Here is an 8,216-nt window from a genome sequence, read left to right as displayed (position 1 = left end):
GAACTATTTACACCATGGGATTTGGCTAGGGCTACAACTGCGTGGTGGCGGTCGTTGTTTCTTCTGGAGACTTGTTTGTCGTTCACTTGTCAGCTTGCCCCTGGTTTTCTGCCAGCTCCGTTTCGCTCCCTCCAGACCCAGGAGAATGTGCTCTGTGCGTGAACATGGCCAGAACCACCCTCCGTCAATTCATCCGGCAAGCAGTTATTGGGTACCTCCCATATTTCAGGCAATTTGGCCACCTCCTGCCGTTTCACCGAACAAGTAAGAATGAAACTTCACGCTGCTCTCTGCCTGTGCATCTCGGCGGAGGCCTGCCTCTGCCTGGAAGAAGAAACACATTTTTCTAAATATCTCAAGACGCTTCAGAGGGCTGTGGGTCTTTGGGACGGGGTCTGCAGCCCTGTGTCAAGAGGGGCACCTTTTCTTGTGTTCCTGGAGAGCCAGTGAACCAACAGCGGTGCCCTGCGTGCGCTGAAGACACAGCAACGACCGAGTCATCAGCTGTGGTTGCAAGGAGCTGCTCTGGGTCGGGAGTTCAAGCCAGGCCTCTGTGGTCCGGCCGAAGAGCCCTCCAAACACACAGAACAAGAACAAATGACCAGAGTGGAGAGCCAGCACGCGTTGGTAAAGAACAGAAGACACCCAGTGTGACTGGAGCAGAGTTAGAAACGCAGGGAAGCGGACAAGCTGGGAAAGCAGAGGTAAGCAGGAGCCTTTGTTGTCCACGGAATGGGAGTTTGATTTTGTCCTACGGGGAGTGAGAAGCTACTAGAATGTTTTAAGCAGAGCTGTGATTTGCATTTTTAAAAGATCACTCAGGCTTTGGTATGGAAATTAGATTGTAAGGAAACTAAAGTACACGCAAGAGACCAGTTACAAGGCTGGATGCCATTCTCCCACACCTGAGGGCATGCTTCCCAGGATGGGACTTCCTCTTTGTGTTTTAATTTTTATTGATTTTAGAAGCTTGCATCTGAAGCCCAGCCTGGACCTCCTGACTTAGTCACCATTCACCAGCCCAAGGACCCAGCTTTGACCCCTGTAAGTGTAAGGCTTTCCTTGAATTTTTTTCTCACTCGCTGTTTATTAAAAACTTACCGTGGTATATTTACGCGAAGAATTCAAAAGATAATTTAAGGAGCACGGGACCACAAAAACAGAGCACCAAAAGCAAAGGAAAAATGTGTCTGTTAGATGCCAAAGTTGATTTTAGTTTGAGACATCCTTATGGTGGTGTCCTTATGAAATAACCCTGGTAGGGCTCAGGGTTGCTTTTGTAAATCAGGGATTCTCAATCCTGAAGGCGTGTTGGTATCACCTGAAGGACTTTTAAAATTACCTGTGCCCAGGTCCAACCCCAAGAGTTGCTACATTTCACTCATCTGTGGAGGAGCTAGGACACTGGAGTGCTTTTTTTTTTTTTTTTTCCAACGTTTTTTTATTTTTGGGACAGAGAGAGACAGAGCATGAACGGGGGAGGGGCAGAGAGAGAGGGAGACACAGAATCGGAAACAGGCTCCAGGCTCCGAGCCATCAGCCCAGAGCCTGACACGGGGCTTGAACTCACGGACCGCGAGATCGTGACCTGGCTGAAGTCGGACGCTTAACCGACTGCGCCACCCAGGCGCCTCTGGAGTGCTTTAAAAGTTATCAGGTAATTCTTATGGATCACCATGAGTGAATATTACGCTTCTGAATGCCTGGGCGTTTAGTCAGAAGGAAACAAACAAACAAACAAACACGACACAGGACTCTATATGGAGCAGTTGCGACAACACCTACTTACCCTCAAGCCTGGAGTGATGAACAACAGTACTCTTGTTTTCCCCCATGATGGATGGACAGTTCATTAGTCGATTTAGGGCCCAAAGAGCAAAAGAAAGAATTTCCACCAACTGAGGGGATGAGCTAAGTCCAAGTGTAGTTCATTTGAAAAAAAAAAAACAAAAACAGAGATGCAAGTCATGTCGAATACTGGATTTCTGGAAGTGACTGTCTGGTAAATAGAGACTGCCTTCTCTTGATACTCACCCAGTTGGAAATACCCATCTAAAGCGAAATAACGGGAGAGCCCTCTGCTGAGATACTATCTGCCGTTCACACACTCAGATCTTGGAAGGAAACACACACCCAATAAATGTCAAAAGACCCCTCTATCCTTTTCCAACCACCTGGCCTCAATCTCTCCACCTTCCAAAAAGTAAATGTCAATTAGGGAACGATGCTCTCCCCCAAATAGAGTTGGAGCATTTCAAGAAAGGGAAAGGCAGTGACATGCATTGTTTCCTTTCTAACTGTCAAGCTGTGTGAGGGACCCTTCCCAACTTATCTCCCTTTTCGTCAGAATAACCCATTGTTACCATCGTCTCCGTTTCACAGTTTTCAAAATTAGGGTTCTAGGGGGAAGTGACTTTTTTCAAGATCCCACATCTAGAAGACAGAGACGGGATCCCTGCCTAGAGCCATATTCTCTTCCTCGTGCTATGCCTCTTCCTCATACCACATAAGGTGGGGCCACAGCACTGCAGAAACTGTGAAATTGGAAAACAACTGGTGGCATTTCTGGAAAGTGAAGGGGTTGGAGAGAGACAGATGCCAGAGAAGATATTTTTCTTTGCCCTTCTTTTGGAGCGGGGGTGCTGTATCAGAGCTTCTTGGTAGGAATTTCATAGGGCCTGTGGAGGGGCTCAGGCTTAGAACGCCTTCATGGAACAAACCAGCAGTGACAACAGGAAGCAGGGTGAGCAAAAGGAAGGAGGGCTGAAGAGAGCGTCATCTTAGTACTAAGCACAGAGCGCTGAGCATCCACGAATCGCCTCGTGAGGTAGATTCGTTCTTCACCTTCTTTCTCTTTCCTTCTTCTGCACCTCGGAGATAAACCCTTTCAGAAAGAGACATACTTTCAAGTGGCACTTTGTTCACCTCGACTTTGTCACACTATCACATTCAGGAAAAACTGCCTGCTTATATGTTCCTTTTACGTAAGAACCTATCCGCCGTGGTGATGGAGGAGGAAGGGGATTTGGAATGTTTTGGTTTGATCTGGGTTGGTTTGATCTGGGTTGGTTTTGCTTTGGGTTCACAAAGAGATTTTGAGAGTGCTGAAGAGTGGGCCTGTTCTTTTCCCATGAAGGCACCATTTGCTGAACTGGACCAAGGAAGCAGAAGCTGGTATTTTTGACCTGCTGTAACATGAGTAGCTGGTTTACGTTGAGGCACTCAGACACTTGGCTTCTACTTAGACAGCAGTTTCATACAGAGCTCTGCTTTCCCTTATGAAGTGTCGTTGCCATTTCTTGAAGGACAAGATGGCTGTTTCTCAGCTAATGAAAAACTTCACCCCCTGATTCCATTTAGTAAATATTGTTGAACCAAACTAATAGAAATACAGTGACGCACAGAAGAATATTCTCACAAAGGCTAATGAATGCTTTCCAGGCCGTTTCTGTTTAATTTTTACGACTCTCACCATGATTCTCTCTAAGGGTCTGTCAAATTACTTTTCTGAGTCTCCAAGCCATTACGAAGTCAGCCTATCTATACATGGCTGGCGGGATAGCTGTATTCTGTGCATCTATCCCGTGTAAAAGGGCCTTTTTCTTTGTTTTATTTCGAGCCCCAAAGAACAAAACAAAGATAAAGTTGAAGACAAAGCAGTCACTCTTTGCTGAAGGGCGGGATGGTATCAGAGGCAGCCAAACTGGTTATCTGTTGGGGAGGCTATTGGAATCCTGCTGCCTCATTGGTTTCCCGTTGTAAAGGTTGCTTTGGCCTTTCTGCACACTTGGAGGAAATCTTATTTATTGCATTGTCACATCTGTGAAATAGAGCTCTTTGATGACAACACTGCTGTGAGATAGAAGGTAACCTTTGCTTTACTATCAGGCAGCTGGGGAAGTGCAGTCGTATCTCAGGGCTGTGAGTGATGTCATTGAAAGACGAGGCTGTTAAGAGGGAAACCAAATACCAAACAGTGGACTCCCACTACATTCTCGCCAATAGGAAGACATTCCACTCGGGAACAAATGTCATGGCTGGGTTGGATTACTTTTGGAGTTACAATGCCATGCTGGAACAAAAGGTGTTGATAGCCGCCAGGAAACCCAACTGTGATATAAAAGCAAGTATGTCATGAAGTAGTTGTGTTTCCTTTCTTTTTGTTCTCTTGCCCTAAGCAAGAGCACTTTAATCCCTGTGAATAAAACATCAGGGCAGAGGACAAAATGAAGAAAATATGAGGTTGGAGACTCGGTTAGTGTTCCAAACTCATAACCTTGCTAAACCACGAGTCCTCACTCAGACTTGGAGTGGCTAGCTGACTTACGCTTATCTTAAATTATTATTATTATAATTATGATTATGATTATGATTATTATTATTAGAGTTAGAGCAGGAATAGGAGAGGCAGAGGGAGAGGCAGAGGGGAAGAGAGAGAATCTTAAGCATGGAGCTCGATCCTATGACCCTGAAATCATGACCTGAGCCAAAATCAAGAGTCTGACCCTCAAGTGACTGAGCCACCCGGGCTCCCCATCTTACCATAACCTGTAACAGAAACTTTTCCTCTTTGGGAGAATGCTTAGCCCTCCATAATATATATATATATATATATATATATATATACACACACACACACACACGCACACACACACGCACACACACATATATATGTATGTGTATGTGTGTGTATATATATATATATATATATTTCAGAGATCCTCTTTATAATATGCCATACTCTGAAATAATAACTTGTGTTTAGTGTATGCTATTCTTAAATTCAGTATAAAAGAAATATTGAACTAGTGCCCTTAACCAACAGTGGGGGCAGATATCATTCACCACTTCAGCTGCCATTTCAATTTTCAGAAGGTCGGTTTTTCTTCCATGCATTCTAGGCACCTCTGGCATGTGTAAGGATTAATTCTTGCCTCCGTGTATTTCCCAGACCCTTTGTTCCCTTTCTTTTTCTTCTTGCTGCGTTATCATGACCTCCCTATTCACTCTTATCTGTGCTAAATGGAGTTCGAGGATATAGGACTCAAATGAGCCAGCCTAATTCTTGGAAACAGATTTTGCAAAGGATTCGATGGGTGAGGAAATACTGGGCATTCTAGACTGAAAGGAGGTTTTCGAACATCCCGTGGATTTTTTTGTTTGCTCTGCTCTCACTATTTCGCATCCAAACTTACAATTGAAATATAGCTGTCTTCTATATCCGCATCTGGACACAACGCAGTCTATGCTTAATGATTGTAAAGATGTTTGCAATGGTGGAACATGTGGTAGAAAAGGGGAAGTTTGATACTTGCCTAAACTATGGATGTTACAATTTTTATTTTCCTATCCAGTGTTTGTACAAGAGTAGGATTTTCCACACTGTTGGTAAAGACCGTATATTGAAATCATATGATGTTTTTTCAAAGCATATGTATCCAGTGGCCAAGTCTGGGGAATCTAATTCAGCAGTCTGTGGTGGCGATCAGCCACGCATGCTTTTTTAAATTTTCCACGTGATTCTGGAGTAGACCTCTAGTTGAAAACCAATGCAGCAAAAGTTAATTTATTTTTATCTGTGTTTTTAAATGGCATTACTTTGGTTTTTTTTCTCAGTCGACTGCATTTTTAAAAGAAGAGATGTATGTTAGATGCTTAACTCTAAAATGACACACCATACAGTGAACCAAAGGTTGGCTTATGAGTCAGAAATAGGGCTTCTGATCACAATGGCGTCGCTCGCCCTAGGGCTCAGTATCTGTACTGGTTAAATGTGGGGCTGGTTTAGGTGAGCCCTGAGGTCCCTTCCAGCTTCAGCATACGTGATCCCATTTATACCCTGATCTTATGTGAAATGGACAGGCAGTTGCTAACAGAAACAGCGAGTGCCTGAGAGGTTGCCTTTGCTGCTTCCAGAGAAAGGCTGTAGCTGTGGAGTCAGGAATACCCAGAAGCTAAGCTTCCTCTGTGCCATCTGCCCCAGCAAGTAATGGCTTGGTTCACACGACCTGTTATCTAGGTGGCAGGTCTTGGACTGTCAGCTTGCTTGTCACTGTCAGTCCTGTTAGATTCATGACCCCTAAAGGTATTAGTTGCCTGATTGACTGACTGATGATGAATGACATGTATACACAATTAACTCTTTAGTCTCACCAGCCCTACAGTGAGTCCCATATGTTCCTAATCTACAAATGTGCGTGTCTCTCCCACAGTGAAAGCACAATTGGGCGCTTCCAGAGAGATGCAGGCCAGTGATTTTTAAGCACTTTTTCAGTCATGCAGAATTTCTACTACAGTGATTGATCACTTAGCGATGCTTATCTTTTCCCTGTGACTTTACAGCCTTCTGGAAGAGGTTGGCCATTGAGAAGTACCCTTCCTTCACTCTTTGTGTCACAGTGTCCTTAAACCACCACTGACAAAGAGTTTTTCTTCTGATTCGTTGTCGTTTTGTTTTGTTTGCCTCTGAGAATTCAACGTGTAAATAATTTTTCCACTAAAAAATTGAATCAAAAATACGATTTACATATAGTAATAGTATACAGTTAAATATCAACACGTTATGCACACGGCATGTTAACTCATAATTAATAGTTGCTAATTTGTGTGTCTATGGCACAAAGTTGATACCTGTTGACCTCCCACTATTAATTTTGGAATGCCCTTAATTTCTTGAATATGATGATGACTGTGGCTTGGATGGATAGATTTGAGATCTAAGAGCCCCCCTTCTTAAATGTTGCTTGCTTTTTTAAAAAATTTTTTTTAATTTTATTTTTTTAATTTACATCCAAATTAGCGTATAGTGCAACAATGATTTCAGGAGTAGATTCCTTAATGCCCCTGACCCATTTAGCCCATCCCCCCTCCCACAACCCCTCCAGTAACCCCCTGTTTGTTCTCCGTATTTAAGACTCTCTTATGTTTTGTCCCCCTCCCTGTTTTTACATTATTTTTGCGTCCCTTCCATTATGTTCGTCTGTTCTGTGTCTTAAAGTCCTCATATGAGTGAAGTCATATGATATTTGTCTTTTTCTGAATGACTAATTTCACTTAGCATAATACCCTCTAGTTCCATCCATGTAGTTGCAAGTGACAAGATTTCATTCTTTTTGATTGCCAAGTAATACTCCATTGTATGTATATAGCACATCTTCTTTATCCATTCATCCATCGATGGACATTTGGGCTCTTTCCATACTTTGGCTATTGTAGATAGGCTGCTATAAACATTGGGGTGCCTGTGTCCCTTCGAAACAGCATACCTGTGTCCCTTGGATAAATACCTAGTAGTACAGTTGCTGGGTTGCAGGGTACTTCTATTTTTAATTTTTTGAGGAAACTCCATACTGTTTTCCAGAGTGGCTGCACCAGTTTGCATTCCCACCAACAATGCAAAAGAGATCCTCTTTCTCTGCTTCCTCGCCAACATCTGTTGTTGCCTGAGTTGTTAATGGTAGCCATTCTGACAGGTGTCAGGCGGTATTTCATTGTGGTTTTGATTTGTATTTCCCTGATGATGACTGATGTGGAGCATTTTTTCATGTGTCAGTTGGCCATCTGGATATCTTCTTTAGAGAAGTGTCTATTCATGTCTTTTGCCCATTTCTTCACTGGATTATTTGTTTTTTGGGTGTTGAGTTTGATAAGTTTATAGATGTATCTGATATGTCATTTGCAAATATCTTCTCCCATTTTGTTGGTTGCCTTTTAGTTTTGCTGATTGTTTCCTTCACTGTGCAGAAGCTTTTTATTTTGATGAGGTCCCAGTAGTTCATCTTTGCTTTTGTTTTGCTTGCCTCCAGAGACATGTTGAGTAAGAAGTTGCTGCCGCCAAGATCAAAGAGATTTTTGCCTGCTTTCTCCTTGAGGATTTTGATGGCTTCCTGTCTTACATTTAGGTCTTTCATCCATTTTGAGTTTATTTTTGTGTATGGTGTAAGAAAGTGGTCCAGGTTCATTCTTCTACATGTCACTTTCCAGTTTTCCCAGCACCACTTGCTGAAGAGACTGTCTTTATTCCATTGGATATTCTTTCCTGATTTGTCAAAGATTAGATGGCCATATGTTTGTGGGTCCATTTCTGGGTTCTCTGTTCTGTTCCACTGGTCTGAGTGTCTGTTTTTGTGCCATAAATGTTGCTTACTTTTGAAGAAGGAAGAAACAATCTATTTATTTTTTATATCATGTTCGCTTCCTAACCATTGTAAACCATT

The sequence above is a fragment of the Acinonyx jubatus genome, chromosome A1 (genome assembly GCF_027475565.1).
Source record: "Acinonyx jubatus isolate Ajub_Pintada_27869175 chromosome A1, VMU_Ajub_asm_v1.0, whole genome shotgun sequence".
Classification (NCBI taxonomy): Eukaryota; Metazoa; Chordata; class Mammalia; order Carnivora; family Felidae; genus Acinonyx; species Acinonyx jubatus.
The sequence above is the reverse complement of the archived record's forward strand: the minus strand, read 5'-3'. Positions refer to the sequence as shown.